A 17,880-nucleotide genomic window follows, 5' to 3' on the forward strand; every position below is an offset into this window, starting at 1 on the left:
CAGAAGTAACTATGGCCAGTTATGGAGAGCCCCAGGAAAGCTGGGACTCCACTGAAGACCATAGCCCTCCCAGGGCGGTAAGCACCATTGATACTGCCCTGGAAAGTAATGAGGAAGCCTATAACAGTTGGGACTCCTCGTCAGAGGGGGAAGCAGAGACCACATTGGTTGATGAGGAAAGTGATTGCGAAATAGTCACTGTATGTCAGCTCCGGTCTGGAACTGTATTTAGGGTACCCATAAAAGTTCAGGGGCAGAGTTTGTTTGCTGTAGTGGACACTGCAGCAGAAGTGACCCTAATATCAGAAGAGGTGTACAGGTCCCTAAAATCGGTTCCACCCATCCTCAGGGAGGTCATAATGATTACAGCAGGAAAGGGGATGCAAATGAATGGGTATGTTGTTGGGCCAGTGAATTTGGAACTGGGTTCCAAGCTCATACAGACAAATCTGTACGTGGCTTCTATAGAGGACGACATGCTTCTGGGTTTTGATTTATTAAGGGCACATTGCATCGACTTGCAAATGTCTGAGGGACAGCTGCGGGTAGGGGACGAGGTCATACCCATGACTATGGGTAAGGTCGGGCAAGCACCAAGGGTAGCTAATGTGACAATACGTGAGAAAATTACGGTGCCGTCTAATTCAGTGATGAAGCTCAGCTGTCAGGTTAACTGTGTACTGCCAAGTTACATTGTTGAGGCAGGTACCCACTCTGGTCTACTGGTTCCCCGCACTTTACATGCAGGGGGGTGTCAACCCGTAGTGTGTTTGATAAATACCTCAGATAAGCATGTGCATGTGCGACAAGGGGAATTAATTGCCCAGGCAGTAGAAGTTGACACAATAGAAGTTCTGGCTAGGGTACGAGTAGTGGGTACGGGGGTTGGTATAGGCCCACCGGAGTCTGACCAGGGAGTCCCAGAGCACCTCAGGGACCTCTTTGATCGCTCCAAGGTACTACTTGGAAGCAAAGAGCAAGAAGACTTGGCGTCCTTGCTAAGGGAGTATATGGGGATGTGTTCGCAGCCAGCGAGTTTGATTTAGGGAACTTTTCAGCCATTGAGCATCAAATTGACACCGCGGGACATCCTTCGATAAAGCAACGAATGAGAAGAACCCCTATCGGGTTTGCTCAGGAGGAAGAGGCCCACTTAAAGAAAATGTTGGAGGCAGGGGTCATTCAGCCCTCAGTTTCTGAATGGTGCTCTGCCCCGGTACTGGTAAGAAAGAGGGATGGGGGGTCAGGTGGTGCATTGACTATAGATCCCTGAACTCGGCCTGTGTAAAAGATGTTTTCCCGTTAGCTTTAGTAGAGGAGTGTCTGGATACCCTGGCAGGGAATCGGTGGTACTCCAAGCTGGATGCTAACTCAGCGTATTGGCAAGTGAAGATCAGGAAGGAGGATAGGCCCAAAACCGCCTTTATTTCGAAATACGGCCTTTTTGAGTTCGCCAGGATGGCATTCGGGCTCTGCAATGCCCCAGCTACCTATGCTAGGGTCATAAACTTAGTTCTGAGGGGGTTAACTTGGGAAATAGTGTTGGCCTTCCTAGATGACATTTTAGTCCTGGGGAAAGATGTAGCCTCTCATTTGGCCAACTTGAGGGCTGTCTTACAGCGCTTCCGGGAGTACGGCCTAAAGCTCAAACCCAAGAAATGTGAACTGTTCCAAGAGCAGGTTGAATTCCTGGGCAGAGTTGTAAGTAGGGAGGGTATGAGTATTGGCCCAGGCTACATAGAGGATGTAAAGAAATGGCCGACCCCTAACAACACGAAAACTGTAGAGCGTTTTCTGGGGTTTGCAAATTATCACAGGTCTTTCATAGAGGGGTACACTAAGATTGCAACTCCCCTCCAAGACGTCACAGGCAAAAGGTCTTTCACGTGGGGAAAAGCGCAGCAGGAGGCATTCGACAAGCGACCCATTTGTCCTAGATACTGATGCCTCTGACTATGCAATAGGGGCAGTCTTGTCCCAGATACAGAATGGGGTGGAAAGGGTAGTTTGCTACGCCAGTTTCACTCTGACTCCAGAGCAAAGGCGGTATTGCACCACCCGAAAGGAGCTCCTGGCAGTGGTACGCTTCACCAGACAGTTCCGGCACTACTTGCTGGGAAGGAATTTTGTAGTCCGCACGGACCACAGTAGCCTCACCTGGCTGCTTCGCTTTAAGCAGCCCCAGGGGCAGCTAGCCAGGTGGCTCGAGGAGTTGAGCCAATACCACATGGAGGTGCGACATAGGGCGGGCTCCAAGCATATAAATGCGGATGCGTTGTCCAGAATGCCTGTTGACTCTCCATGTCAGGACTTTAAAACAGATGTGAACTTGGCAACCCTGCCCTGCGGGGGTTGTCCATACTGTGCAAGGGCCCAAGCACAGTGGTCTAAATTTATGACCGATGTGGATGACGTGGTCCCGTTGGCATCCAAAGGAACAGGTATGAGGGGCGGGTCTGTAAACGAAATACTGGTCGCTGGCCAAGATTCTGCAGAGGGTGTGTTTTTAGATGAAATACCCGTTGCTGGCCAAAATTCCGCCGACGGGGGCATTTGTATATCACGAGTGACAGTGGCCACTGTAGGTAGAGATGTGGTAATAGTCCCTGACAACCCAGACTGTTCAATCCGGGTTGTGCAGGAGGGCCTTGGGGTGGTTTTAGGGAAATACTCCGTTGAACAGATTTGCGACGCGCAGAGCAAGGACCCTGAATTTAAGTGGCTCACTGATTGGCTGGACGACAACAGTTGTCAGCCTGCTCAGGGGGACCTGTTTCGAAGTAGCCCACCTGCAAAATTTTATTGGACTATCAAGGAGCGGTTCAGCAGGGATGAACGGGAAATGATAATGTATCATGCAAAGAATGGAGAGGGAAATAGGTTACTGGTGCCCCGAGAATGGAGGAGGGACATTATGGAATTATGCCATGACATCCCATCAGCTGGGCACCAGGGCATGACTAAAACCCAAGAAAGAGTAAAACAATTTTACTACTGGCATGGGCTTAAAAAGGACTTGGAGGGCTATGTGGCAAGTTGTTCGGCATGCAACCAGAGCAAGAAACCGAATAAGACCGCAAGGTTGCCCTATGACAATGTTTCATGCTGGGGCTCCTATGGAGAGAGTGCACCTCGATTTTGTAGGGCCCCTACCAAAGTCAGACAGAGCAAATGAACATGATTGTAGATCAATTCAGTAAGTGGGTAGAATGTATCCCTCTTCCCTCTCAGACGGCTGAAGTTACGATTTTTTCTGTAGATTTGGGTATCCATATGAAATATTTACAGACCAGGGCCGTAATTTCGAGAGTTTACTCTTCCAATCAGTTTGTGAATTGCTCCACATCCACAAGGCCCGTACCACCCCATATCGCCCTTCTGCTAATGGCCAAGTGGAGAGGTTTAATCGCACCTTCCTGGCTTCGATCCGGTGTTTTGTGGGTAGCAATCAGAAGACTTGGGACTTGCACATTCCCCAATTAGCGGGGGCAATCAGGGCATCAGTGAATAGATCTACCGGGTTTACCCCCAATCGCCTCATGTTGGGCAGAGAGGTAAACCTCCCTGCTGAGTTAATGTTCAGGCCGCCAAAAACGGGGCAACCTCCAGACCTTGCAGGGTATGTGGGTGACTTGGAAGAGGCCATAAAGTCTGCCCATGAAATTGCGAGGGCAAACATCAAAACCTCCCAGCTCAGAGCTAAGCAAGCCTACGATCTTAGGTAGTTGCCCGTCAGTAACCCCTTCTCAAGCTGGTGTCCAAGGTCCTGTCGGGTTGGACCCTATGCTCCCCACCCTGCCATCTACTGAGGGCGGGAAAACGAATGTCTCAACAGGAAGTACTGGGGCACTGTACTGCACTTGCCGAGGACCTTATACAGGTGAGTTTATGATCTCCTGTGACAAGTGCAGTGAGTGGTACCATGGCAGGTGCGTGGGAATTTCCCCACAGGAAGCTGAAGAGTGGGAGAACCAGGACTATATATGCTCTGGTTGTAAGATCCAAAAAAGTAAACCAGACCCACCGCAAGCTAGTCTGAACCCTACTGGACTGCGGAGGTCAGCCCGTAGGAAGGGTTCAGAATAGAGTGCCATAAGGAGGTTGTTGTACATAAGGAGTTTTTAAGTCAGTGTATATAGTTTAAGAGACTGTACATATGAAGGCAACTAGTTACACTGTTCATGATTATCTAGTTAGATAACTGTTATATTTAATGACGAGGCCAGATGTCAGTATGTTTGGCCCTCAAAATGTTTTATTTTTGTATTTGCAGGGGGCATAAGAGATGTCCAGTGACGAGAGTGCTGGTGGCAGCCCGAAGAGGAGTTGGGCTGCCGAGGAGAAGAGGGAAGAGAAGAGAGAGGAGGTAAGCCCCGGGGGACGACACCGAGATAGGGTCCCCTCAGTTGAAAGGGATACCCCAAGCCTGAGAGATACCAAGGGCCAGGAGGGGGAAGCTGAGGTCCCGGGGGAAGCCATCTCTGGGGACCACAGGGACCCATCCCCAAAGGCTGGGGATCCGAGTTTGGAGTGGGGTTCCGGGGCAGTTAGCAGGAGCACCAGGGATGGGAGCCCTAATTCCAGGGAAAGGGCTCGGTCAGGTAGTAGGGAGGGAGCAGTTAGGGACCCCAGTGGAGGAAGGAGCGGATGTTCCGTTTCCAGGAGTACTCCAGGGGCCGCTGTCCCGATGGCCAGGGGCACCCCTGTGGGCATTCCAGCCGACCGGGATGCTCACAGCGCGCCTCCACTGGGTAGGGCCTTTCAAGTGAAAAAGGAAACAACCCAGGAAAGGAAGAGGAGGAGGAATAGGCAAAAAGAACGCCTTGCAGAGGAAAACGCTAGGAGACAAAGGGCCCTAAGAGACGCCCAAGAGAGGCGGACACCCCAGACCGGATCGAGGGGTAGAGCGGGGGTGTCCGCACAGAACACATTCCAACAGGGAGGAGGAAGGAGGGAGACTGGGGTGTCGTGGCAAAGGACACCCCAACGCAGCTACACAGCAAAGGGGACAGGGATGTCAGGACAGAGGACACCCCAGGACAACTTTACTCAGAGGGAGACTGGGGTGTCAGGCCAGAGAACACCCCAAGGAAACTTAACGGCAAGGGAGACTGGGGTGTCAAGCCAAAGGACACTCCAACACGACTATACGCTTAGGGAGACTGGGGTGTCAGGCCAGAGGGCACCCCAATACGACAACACACCGAGGGAGAGCGACCTCCCCACCCTGCAAAAGTGCCCCATCCAGGGTTGCCCCATAAGGGCGTTAGATATTCAGCCACATGTGATGCTGGAGCATGTTGCTGAAGTATTTGGGGAACCACCAGGGTCACCAAGGGCTTCTCTTGCGCCTATCAAGGTTGCTGCTTTACAGGCTCAGACATGGATGTTAGTGGGCGGGGATTTGGAGGATTTGGTGGCCCACATTAACCGACTGGCGATTACCCGGCCCCACATCATTGGGCAGGCTGTCCAGGGCCAAATGGAGGAAGTATGTCTTGAAGGGGGCGACCAGTTCCCCATTACTTCTCCACAGCACCAGTTAACTCCCCTGGAGCCCTCATTGATTGGAGGGTCCAGGCGGCCATAATGGGAGAGCTAGGAGATAGGGCATAGGCCTTCAGGGGGATGTTCAGGTTGCAGGGACCAAGGGCAGCCACAGGGTCCCCAGCAGACCAGCTAGGACAGGCGGAGGGGGAATAGATCCTCTGAGGTCTCCCTCCGACTCCCCTCCAGGGAAGAAAATTCTGGTGGAAACACAGTGTGCAGCTGGGGACCCCACACCACCTGCATTTGATTCCCACTTTCATTTGGACCGGGGGACCATAGGAGTTCACCCCAAAAAGGCCTATCAGCTGGACGACAATACATTCGGCAAGATGGAACAGCTGGTGGGGTTGCCTGGGGTGAGGGCAATAGGAGAAGTTGGGCTGGACCAAAGCCAGCGGGACCCACCTCTTCAGAGGCAAGTAAGCACATTAAGGTGGGTCCTGAACCTGTGCCAAGGAAGGCCAGAGGTTCCCCTCATTCTTCACGTTAGAGGGGCTCCTGAGGATCGCCATAGTGCGGAGGCTCACCTGAAAGTCCTTACCACAGTCCGGGAGCGGGTGGCCCCTCAGCAGAGGATCCACCTCCATTGTTTCGATGGGGGGATGCAATAGGCAAGGCGGTGGAGGGATGCGTTCCCAAATGTCTATTTTGGGTATACGGGGGAGGTCAATAGGTTTGACCAGGAACAAGGGCAAGCGGTGTCGTCCCTCCCTCTGGAAAGGATCATACTTGAGAGTGATGCCCCCTATTTCAGGCCGTCATGGGTGCCCAATAACAGCCATGGGCATCCCCAGTATATTGCTGAGGTGGCAATGGGGCTGTTGGCATTTAGGTCAAGGGCCACCCTTTGGGCATTGCTGGAGACCACCACCAGCAATGCACGGGCCCTGTATAGGGTCTAGATAGGGAGAAAAAAAAAAGAGGTGTAAATATGTGTACATAATTTTAAAAAAAAATCTGTCCAGAGAGGAAGGTTATTATTAAGTTTATTTTCATTATTATTTTCTTGTCAAAACAAATAACCCACTAACCCCACATAATCAAGGGGGCATCACAGAGGGGTTGAGGGGGCTGGGATCGTTGCTAGAAGGGGTAAGGGGCTGGCTGTACATACAAATAGGTTCTACTTAATTTAGTGGCCCCAAACAAATAGAAATAGTACTTTTGTTTAATCTGGGTCCCTCTCATCTGAGGGGACCCATCCGAAAAATTCACCCTAATTATTATCTCAATTTTGGACAATTTGGCAACCATGTTAAAGAAATTCTAAACGTACAACAAAAATATAAAGCCGGGGGGAGTGTGGTATTCGTTGGTACTAAGCCAGACCCTGCCGGAAGTTGCAGCGATCCCATGATGCCTTCGCTCTCTTTCCGGTAAACCTAATCAAGACGACAGTCACCAAATATTATACCAGAAAGCCATCTAAGCGATAAACGCCAAGAAGTTGCTCAGCGTCTTTGGTAAGTTCATATATTTACTCGGGATCACAACAAATCCCTCGATTATTGTCAAAACTGAAACACGTTGTTTTTCTACTTGGAAGTTTTATCCACCACTAGAGTAGGTTAACCTTTTATATTTGTGCTTATTTTTTATATCGTTGTGCATATTGTTTAATTATACATTTTATGCAACTTCATATTAGATTATTGGTGTTCATTTACACACGACATGAGTAAATATTGCCGCTGTGAATATACAGTACTGTTTGTATTTTTTATGTATGCATTTCCCCCTTAAATTCCATTCATTATTTGTCAATCCCACATGTTAGGATTTATTTTTGTGTTTTATTGATGTAGACAAGGGTCACGCTTGAATTTTCTAGAAATACAGTCCCGTACCGTCTCAACGTGTGTAAAATTTAAATCGTGCGTGGTATGAAAAGTACAGTCAATGACAAATGCAACCTTTCAATTTTCTTGCATATTTAGATACGTGTGTGCAATCTTTTTCTGATATATTTATGTTGTATTTCGAAATGTAGTGTACAAGAGTTACTTGTATTGAACTGTATAACCATTTTCTTTGTGAATGTACTACTATTTGACATTTATTGTATAGGTGTTGCCTTAAAAGTATGCTTATGAATGTTATTTTGTACTTTCAGTTTTTCACCCTCTCCGGGGGTCTGTATACCAATAAACTGTTGATCTCTCAACGACTTATCAGTACAGTGAAAAATCTACATTATAAAGATAAACCCAAGATAGATTCAACATGTCACAGTCAGAATCCGTTTCTGAAAGAGAGTTAAGAACTTCTAGAACACGTACATCTGATGGAGATCACCTTTTCCAACAGTCTAATGAACGACATCAATACATTATTAGAACTATTAAGAGAGATATCGACGCTTTTATACTAGACGTAGAAGATAATCCAGTGGTGGACCTCTCCACAGCGTCGACGTACAGAGATGAATTTTCAAAACTATCAGAAAAGTTTGAAAAAGTAGCTAACACATATTTTGATTTCTTAAAATCATATAGGACAAAAGAAAGTGAAATTGAGCATGCATCATTTAAAGTGTCATTCTATGCGTTAAAGGCCAAAATATCCGTCGTCAAACAACATCTTAGTGAATTGCTACCTAGTAAATCCAAACAAGATAGTGAACGAACTCTTAAAAGTCGTAGCTCCCATCATAGTTCCCGTCATACTGGGTCAACAAGAAACTCGTCACTTAGTGCTCAATCAGAGATTCTTAAACAAACTGTGAAACTGGAAACCGCAAAGACACGACTTAAATATGCCACAGAGGAGGCAGAACTGTTGCACCGTGAAGCTACACTCAAAGTAGAGAGAAACGTCCTCTCTATGAAGCGAGAAGTCGACGAAGCTGAGTCGGGATTGCAAGCCGTTAAGAAGGCTTTGAATTATGATCCTAATGCCTATGGTGAAAGTTATGAACCGCCAATAATTGCTAATCCGGTAGTTTAGCGTGCCGATGTAGACAGGATATCTGAAAGAAAGTACCGTAGTTCTGAAGTACCAGTTACACATTACATTACAGAACGACGTACAGCAGAATTTGTGGAGCAACAGCGCTCACAGCATGCTTCTCATTTGACCGAAAATGACATTCAAGCAAACAGTGTTGTAAACATTCCTGTTCATTCTTTAGGACCATTGAATCCGACAGCACGACCTTTTGTTCCGACCCAGAGGAACGAAGCACAAGAATTGGCCAAGTTTATGGTAAAGAAAGACTTGATTACATCTAGGCTCATATCATTTGATGACCAACCTTCACATTACTCATCTTGGAAAATTAGTTTTCAACACATAATGACCGAGTTAGATACAAATCCTTTGGAACAGTTGGACCTTCTAATAAAGTATTTGGGACCAAGCTCAAAACAGCATGCTCAGAACATTAGATGTGCTAATGCCCATAATCCGGCTACTGCAGTGCGGCTTATATGGGAACGCATAGATGCTAGATTCGGTAGTCCAGAGATGATCGAGTCGTCACTTCACTCACGTATAGTTAACTTCCCGAAACTTTCAAACAATAACCGAAAGGAGCTCTACGAGTTAGCGGACTAAGCTGCTGAGATCGAGTCTATTCGCAAAGATGAAAAGTTTGCCACCACATTCGCTTACTTTGATTCATCTCTAGGTGTGAATCGTTTTGTAACCAGATTACCTTACAGTATTCAAGAAAAATGGACTACTACTGCCAATGGTTATAAGTCAAAAAACCATGGAGCATATCCGCCATTCTCCTTCTTTGTGCCGTTCTTGCAAAACATTGCTAAAGTGCGTAATGACCCTGGATTTTTATATGACAATCAAGACATCAAACCGACCACATCTAAACAAACGAGAGTACAAAATCGTTTTCGAAGTCCTGCGCAAGTCCTGCGCAAGTTTCAAGCATTAAAACCGACATTGGACACAGTGTTAATAGACCACCTATTAAGAAGCAAAATGAGGACTTGTGTCCCCTCCATGGAACTAATCATACACTTAACACGTGCCGTGGTTTCCGTTCTAAACCATTGTCAGAGAGACTTGATTTAATTAAGCAGAAAGGTTTGTGTTTCAAGTGTTGCGGACCTAAGAGACATTTCCGTGACAAATGTAAAGAGGATGCATGAAATAATCGAATGTAATGACATTCCAAACAATCGGGAGGAAATACCCTCATCTGTTGTAGCTTCAAGTTATCCGCACATGATGGACATAGCAAGTTGTATTCCTGACATTGACAACCAGTCTGAAATACAGATGTTAATAGGCCGTGACCTTATTAGAGCACACCATGTTATTGAACACCGTGTAGGAGCTGACGAAGTACCGTATGCACAGCGTTTACCTTTAGGATAGGTTATTGTAGGCAATGTATGTCTTGGTAGATTTCATGGACAAAAAGTAGTTAATGTAAACAAAACTGTAATCTTAGGCAACGGACGACGTACTTTATTGTCTCCGTGTGATAGCGAGATGTCAGTTAAATTAGACCCAATCTTCGACAAGAATAAACTAGACGAAAAGGAAGGTGTGTCAATAGAGGATCAAACCTTTTTGAATATAATGTCATCGGGATTCCCCAAACAAGATGATGGACACTGGATCGCTCCACTACCATTTAAACCCAACAAACCTTCTTTAGAAAACAACAAACAAATTGCAGAGCGTAGAGCTAAATCGTTTGATATGAATTTACGTTGCAACTCCGTAAAGCGCACACAAGTGTTAGATTTTATGCAGAAACTCTTTGATCGAGAACATGCCCAGATAGCACCCAAACTATCGCCAGGTACTGAGTGCTGGTACTTGCCTATGTTCGCAGTGTATCATCCGAGGAAACCAGAGAGTGTAAGAGTAGTTTTCGACTCTTCTGCAAAACATCATGGACTATCTTTGAACGACGTCTTGTTGAAAGGTCCAGACATTTATAACAGCCTTCTTGGAATATTACTCCGTTTTAGGAAAGAGGCTTACGCCTGCAGCTACATTAAGGACGCAATTTTGTAAAAATGATGAAAAAGGGGGGTAGAAAGAGAATTGTCCATTCTGACTTTACTGTGAACATTCCATGGTCGTACATGGGCAATAATGAAAGGTCGTCCAATTTCTCATCATTTAACATAAAAATATGACCCCGTGACCCTAGCTCTGTCACGTGACGTGCCGTTTTCGTGAGTTAAAACTGTCGTTTGTATTTGGCTCGAGCACAACCTTTTACGCTTCACCATTCTCTGTCAAATTTTAACAGTAAGTTAACCAACTACCAAGGTTACTTAAAAGTGCTGGGGGTTAGAATAGTTTTTTTAAATTGTTTATTTGGAATGAATTTTACATCTCTGATGGTGAAATTCCGTGATTTTGTCAACTTTGCTTACTTCGTACGACTCTCAGAGATAAAATTGGAGAAACCCCCCAGCAAGTTTTAAGCTCGTATTTAAATGCAAAAAATAATTTTATTCAGTTGATGGCTCTTGTTTTAGATTAAAAGGTTGTGCTAGGCCAAAATATAGAAAATTTTACGAAAATCCTGTTGTCAGCGATGTTTTAAATCGCAACAAAGATCGCGATTTAGAACCGGTACCGGGGAAAGCGCGGATTGTTTCCGCTCGTTACGAGAGATACAATAATTCTTGTTTTTAACATAAAAGCCGGTATTTTAACATTTATAAGATTTTTTTCAACTTTGTGTGAGTGAATATCAGTACTTCCAGATATATACGATGTGTCCTTTTGTATTTGCGTGGACCTTTACTACAAGTGTCAGGGTTCTGAACAGTCCAGTAGAGCTACCTTTTTTGTAGTTGGACGAAGTTACAGTATTTAAATCGATTCATGTCAATTATCTTATATGTGCATGACACTTAAATAACGGAAAGTAAAACTATAGAATATATTTATTATTACAGAACTTTAACACTCTCAGTCTATATGCCATGATGTTAAATACTAGTGTGATCAAGTGTGTCAATATGTAACTTTTCATTGCAAAAGGACTTATAATCTTTAAACTTCACTCAAAAATTATGTTTACAAGTGTTAAGTGATAGGTCCTAAAAATGGCTAACTGAGTTTCAAGTCTAAGGAGAACATGTAAATAATCACTAAATTGAACCTAGAAAATAAACTTAAATGGGACCAGTTCTCAGCCTGTGATAATACATCTCCAAACAATGAAAATTAAAAAGTAAGTAAGTAAGTAAATTTTATTTAGAGTCAGGCATGATATGTACAATTCAACAAGGTAAACATGAGCTCTGTAGAGCTTTTAACCGACTTGATATTTAAAAACTAATAACAAATTATAAGCACAAAAATATCCCAATGTTTTTCAATGTGTAAAATGCAGCAGTGCCAGTTTAGCAATTACAAAATCACCAAAATTTCAGCAGTGATTTTCCTTCACCAAATATTTGCAATCCCATTTTGACCAGTAATCAGTGATATGCAAGAATATTAAAAGAAACATTAATTTCTGAATTTTCAGTAATTCTATTTGTCAAATTGTTACAGCAAAAAATCAATATCTTAATTTTACAGAATGATTTTAGCCCATATCAAATTTGTATGTTTGCATAAAATTATTCTCGTCTGAAGTTCTGATCGCATTCCAAGAAATCAACAATTTATTTATAAAATAATATATAACTTCAAATTTATAACAAAGCATGAATTAAACCCTCTTCTAAATCATTGTTTATCTTTAATATCAAATAATCATCATGCTGGATACTGCTGTATTCTCAGCTTAGTATCATTGTGAGTAAAACCTAGTGAATAGGATAATGCACTACTATATACTTTGAAAAGTGTTTCAGGAAGTCTTTATCATGTTTATGTACATGATGTTTTTCATTTTATTTTCTTAATTGAGTTCTGTTTTTACATGTTAATTGAAACATAAATGTTTGGTATAGGTGATCAATGATATATTTTTCTTAGTTTTGAAATAAAAGATTACCTGTTCTTCTGCAAAAAATGTTGCATTTTTTCAATAAATTCAAGCAAGCATGGTCCTATAATTTTGTGTTTCAGCAATAAGTTAAGATATGAGCTAACAAGTATCTCAATAATAAAATAACTTTATAATTTACATGTAAAAAATTATCATACAAATGAATAATTCCACCTGCTATTTTTTATTTTATTCTGCATACTATCTTTTGAGCATTTTCCACTATTCAAACAGCCATGACAGCATTTAAATAATAACATGAAGTCAACAATGAACATTAACAGTTATTTGAAAATATAAACATTTCAAAATTAATGTCTATCTGATGCATTTTCTGTGCTTTACAGTTTATTTTAATGCATTCAGAGACTACGGATACATCATGAACCCTTATATTTTAGTAATATAATGTAACTTTGTATTCAATCACTGTTCATGATGTATCATTGACATCAAAGGGTGTCCTGAAAAAATTATTTCGGGATGATGGCTGATTTTAACACATTTTTTGCGACTTTTCCTAGGACAATTGTAGATGAAAAAATATAACGAAACCGATTAGCAAAACAATATCTAAAAAATAAATAAAAGAAACGCCCAAAATAAGTTGAATCCTTTCATAAATTGTTGTTAACATTTTTTATCCATCTTTGCTTTTATGGCAACTATTATACCAGTCTGAGATATAAATAAACTTGAAACAGCAAATGTTGATACGTAGACGAGACAGCCGTCATTGTTCGCTCCAATAATTATATGAGTTATTGGCACTCAATGAAGATCGTTTTTCTGTTCTTATCCCATCTCCTATTAGTTTTGCTAAAGGATACAATGTAACCCCTGATGTGTACCACGACAACGTTTTGTAATGTTTAAAAAAAGATTCAATGCAAAGAGAAAAATGATGGAAGAAAAATTTACTCTTAAAAAATCATACTTAAATAAAAATTAAATATAAAAATTGAAAAATTGTTTGAGACGATTATTTATTGATTAATTGATTGTTGGTTGCTTAACGTCTAGTAGCAAATATTTCATGAATGTTCAGGACGAAAACAAGTTAACAATAAATACAATAGGAAGGTTTTGTAATAATAGAGACCATCTGGGATGATGGTCGGGGAAATTTGGATTGCCACTGGACAATGAGGATATATTGGATAGGGACAGAAATTTTGGCCTTGCAACAGGCCACCTACGGACCCATCAAAGAGTTGTTGCAATGGTTCTTAACGTGCAAAGAGCGTGGCACTTCCTGTACACGAGGCATCGGATTTAACGTCCTTAATCTGACCGGACGTGGCTGCAAACTTGATATATCCCGCACAGCCAAACGGACGCCCCACTTTGGCAAGCGTTTTACTGCCGGTCAGAAAAAGACCAAGTGACCATATTTCTATTCCCCAGTCACCCCATGGGTGACGATTATTTACTGAAACCAAATGATTATACGTCACTTAATGAAGCTGATTAATTAATTGCTCCTGTTATGTCCAGTGGCAAATATGTCATGCATATTTACGACGAGATGCAAAGTGGATCGACCTGAGGCAAATGATTACAATTTTAAAGTGGCACTTTTTACAATAAGGCAGAGCGTTCGCTAGAAGTAAAACGTATGCCGTAATAGAATACAGTTGAATCATGATCGAAGTCGTAAGCTAAGCTATTAGCCCTCCTTCCCTCTTTTTTCTCCACGGTAGACGAATGGCAAAAAACAAAACGTCATGAATTTACAAACAATAACGGCAACTTTAAGTAAATGAGATATGGACTTTTTCATTTAAATAAATTCCTATTGCAGCCAACATCTCTCGGTTCAGGACAGGTTAGTATTTCCACCGATTGATTATTGAATGGAGATATTAAAGAAACCAAAAGCACTTTGAATCAAATTTTTTCTAAAATTGTAAATTATGGTATTTTGCTGGGTGTTATTTCCCGATCCTATTTCGGACCCCCTGATTTTAAGAGGGCGTATCTAATTAGTCATGCCCGATTAACTTTTAGTAAATTGAACCTCAACTTAAAGACCTACACCGGGTATTTAAGTTCGAGGAACAATAATTAGACAATAGAAATCCTTTGTGAAATGAGATCGTCCCAGGTATCTTAGATAATTATTTTGCGTTGAATAACATTGAAAAATGCACGAGCAGGTTTGTAAAACGTGTAAATTTTTGCGGGAGGCACATAAAATGCATGTTCGCCCTTTAATATACTTTGGTTTTGGAGTTACATTATTAAGTCATATATTGTGTCTGGTATTAATACTATTAATCTTACCTTTCACATAAAAAGGGATACGAAAAAAAGCATGGTTGGTCTACCCATTGATACTGTGTGCCGAATGGATCACAATTAAAGTATGCTAGACAGTTGCTGGAGGTCAACCAAGTTGGTTGTGAAACAAGTGATACCGAACCCCAATCATAAAAAGTCATAGGTCGTGTTGGCTTGTTCCATCTCCAAATTCCTTCAGACAATGAATCTGAGCCTCCGAACCATATTCCAACCGGATCTAAAATAAAACTTTGATTCTTTTTCTTTTCTGGTGTTTACTTTACGTCGATTGGCAAACATCTCATGACCATCAAGCAAGAGAACAAATTAACAAGAAATTCAATAAGTAATATTCTGGAGAGTGGATCGACCGGGATGAAGGATAGGAATGTCTGGAAACTTAAGGTATTTGGGATTGGTGCAGATATTTTAACTTGCAACAGATCACCTGGTACTCTATATATGACCGTTTCCTTTCCAATCGGACGTTGCTGCCTATTTATACATTCTGGACAGCTAAACGGAGGCACTATTTTTGATATGGTTTTACTTTCATACAGATGAAATATATGGATGACTATTTTTCTATGATCAACCCTTGGGGTAAGAATAAAATGTTAAAACAAATACAAAAAACAACTAGCAATGCATGATCTCGCTCAAGAAAACAGAAGAATCGTTAATAACACTCTAATAGTTTTCATGACGTCTCATCGAAAGATTTAATTGATTTATAATTATAGAAGGCAGTACGTATCTAAAATCGTTAGACTGTTGGAGGAAAGAACCATTTAACCTGGATTAGTAATTTATCACGCTTGTGGTCCATGTTTTTGAAACATTATCAATATGAGATATATGCTTCAATGTTTTGGTTCTATTTACGACAAAGGGTAGAAGAAAGGCGGAAGATACCAAAGGGATATTCAAACTCATATATGTGGATGATAAACTGACAACGCCATGATAAAAACCGAAAATCGACGCAAAAGACAAACAACAGTAAACAAAGCACATTATAGAAAAACAGATTGTGCAACACAAACCCCATCAAAAGTCGGGAATAATCTCCGGTGCTCCACAAGGGTTAGCAGATAATACTCTACATGTGATACCCATAGATAAATATATGCATCAAAAAAATTCCAGCAACACTTTCTATACTGTTGTCCACAGATAATCATTTTACTTGTCCGAATATGATTTCTATTTAGAATTTTTAGTGTCTTGCTGCGTGTAAGTTCTTATTTTAGACTTCTTTTATGGATTTATTTTTATGAAGTGCTTCGTAAATATCTGCACTAAACATCCATACACATAACACTTTGTGCTACAAGGACCCTCTAGCTTTTGTTAATCTTGTGCGATTTTTTTTTGTTATTATTATTTTGGTTTCGTTTGTATGTTATGGAGGTAAGTGTGACGTCCATTATTATAAGGTCCAGTTATATCCCGCCTCCGGGTGCTGGGTGTTCTCTATGCGTTGAACATCCATTTCATTCTTGGGCTGTTTTTGGCCCTTTGGTCGGGTTGTTGTTTCTTTGACACATTCCCCGTTTCCATTCTCTAATTCTCTAATGTATTCTATTCACATTCTTTATAAGACGTAATTTCGATAGAGAACTGCTTTGACATTCTTCTTTGTGTTAACGATTAAAGTCTACACAAAACATTTTATTTAAAGTCATGATATGTGTTAATCAAATAGTGTTACATAAATGTCTATGGTCAGATAATTTTGCACCTGGTGTTTTTGTATCATTTAGATTATATTTTACTAAAACCGAACATCTTCATAAGGTACCCTAGCTTAATTTATTCGTATTTAATTATAATCGAAACTTGAACGCACTTTTTATGTATCGAATACAAGTACATCTTGAGGGTGAAATTGCCATCGTCTCGTTTGTCCTATAATTCAGTTAATTTATTATGTCTATACCAATACAATAATACCTAAATATGGAGAATCTAACAATATAAGGATATGGTAGGCTTGCCAATGAAATAAAGTATCCATCAAAGACCAGATAACGTTGATGAAAGCATAATTACACTTTTTTTTATAAATACATTCAGGGTGATAAAATAACTCAGCATTATCTTCAGTTAGTACAAGGTTATTTTTACCATATTGTTAAGAATGTCCATTATTCTGTCATTTCTTTTTTATTTGCTCCGTCCGAAGGTAGAAAATTAATGAAAGTGCATAATAGAAAAAAATTGTCAAGAAGGGGTGTAGTTGGTATGCTTTTGAATTCATGATGATACTAATTTATAAATACTCATAACTAATATGTATGCATATTATTCTCGATAAAAATATGGGAATGTTGTTATTCAATTCCAAAGAAAAAGGTTGTAATGGCCGAAACGTATGGTAGTTAGTGTTATAGTTTTTTTTATATATATATAGAATATAGATATAAGAAGATGTGGTATGAGTGCCAATGAGACAACTCTCCATCCAAGTCAAAATTTATAAAAGTAAACCATTATAGGTCACAGTACGGTCTTCAACACGGAGCCTTGGCTCACACCGAACAGTAAGCTAAAAAGGGCCCCAAAAAATTACTAGTGTAAAACCATTTAAACGGGAAAAGTCTATAAAAAGGACCAACCAGCAAATTTAATATGTAACGGATCTCTAGAATAGACGATACTGCGCAGATAAGGAAAAAATTATAAAAGTCTAAAGATATGCACAACGGTACTAATATAAGATGGTAAAATACGAAGATGATGTTATAAATCGTGTTGACAAATATTTCGGCTTAACAAATAGCCTTCGTCAGTGTCAATAATTTTAACAATACTGTATTGTTAAAATTATTGATGGTATACCGCAAACATGAGGTGCAAAAATTTGTACACCATATCCGGATTTCGACAATTAATGTCTCTTCAGTGATGTTAGGAATCTAAAGAGTATTTGGAAGGCCATATAATTTATCTCAATTTAGGATAGACTCTTGAATTTTGAAGAGTCGAAATAGGATGAACGGATCACATAAACCCGAAGGAAAATACAATACAAGCCCAAACGAAAAAATTTAAACAAGTCTAAATTGAAAACAACGTTCAAACCTATGATTGCGTTGGATAAAAACCAC

General features: G+C 41.3%; 1 long non-coding RNA gene across 1 annotated transcript; it reads left to right on the forward strand.

Annotated features, from left to right (window-relative positions):
* The first annotated feature begins 7,051 nt into the window (after positions 1-7,051).
* On the forward strand, positions 7,052-7,714 carry LOC127729091 (uncharacterized). Its single transcript, XR_007994516.1, has 2 exons — positions 7,052-7,113; positions 7,664-7,714. It is a non-coding gene; the product is annotated as an uncharacterized LOC127729091 (long non-coding RNA).
* The last annotated feature ends 10,166 nt before the right edge of the window (positions 7,715-17,880 follow it).

Source organism: Mytilus californianus, unplaced genomic scaffold (assembly GCF_021869535.1).
Source record: "Mytilus californianus isolate M0D057914Y unplaced genomic scaffold, xbMytCali1.0.p SCAF_2, whole genome shotgun sequence".
Taxonomy (NCBI): Eukaryota; Metazoa; Mollusca; class Bivalvia; order Mytilida; family Mytilidae; genus Mytilus; species Mytilus californianus.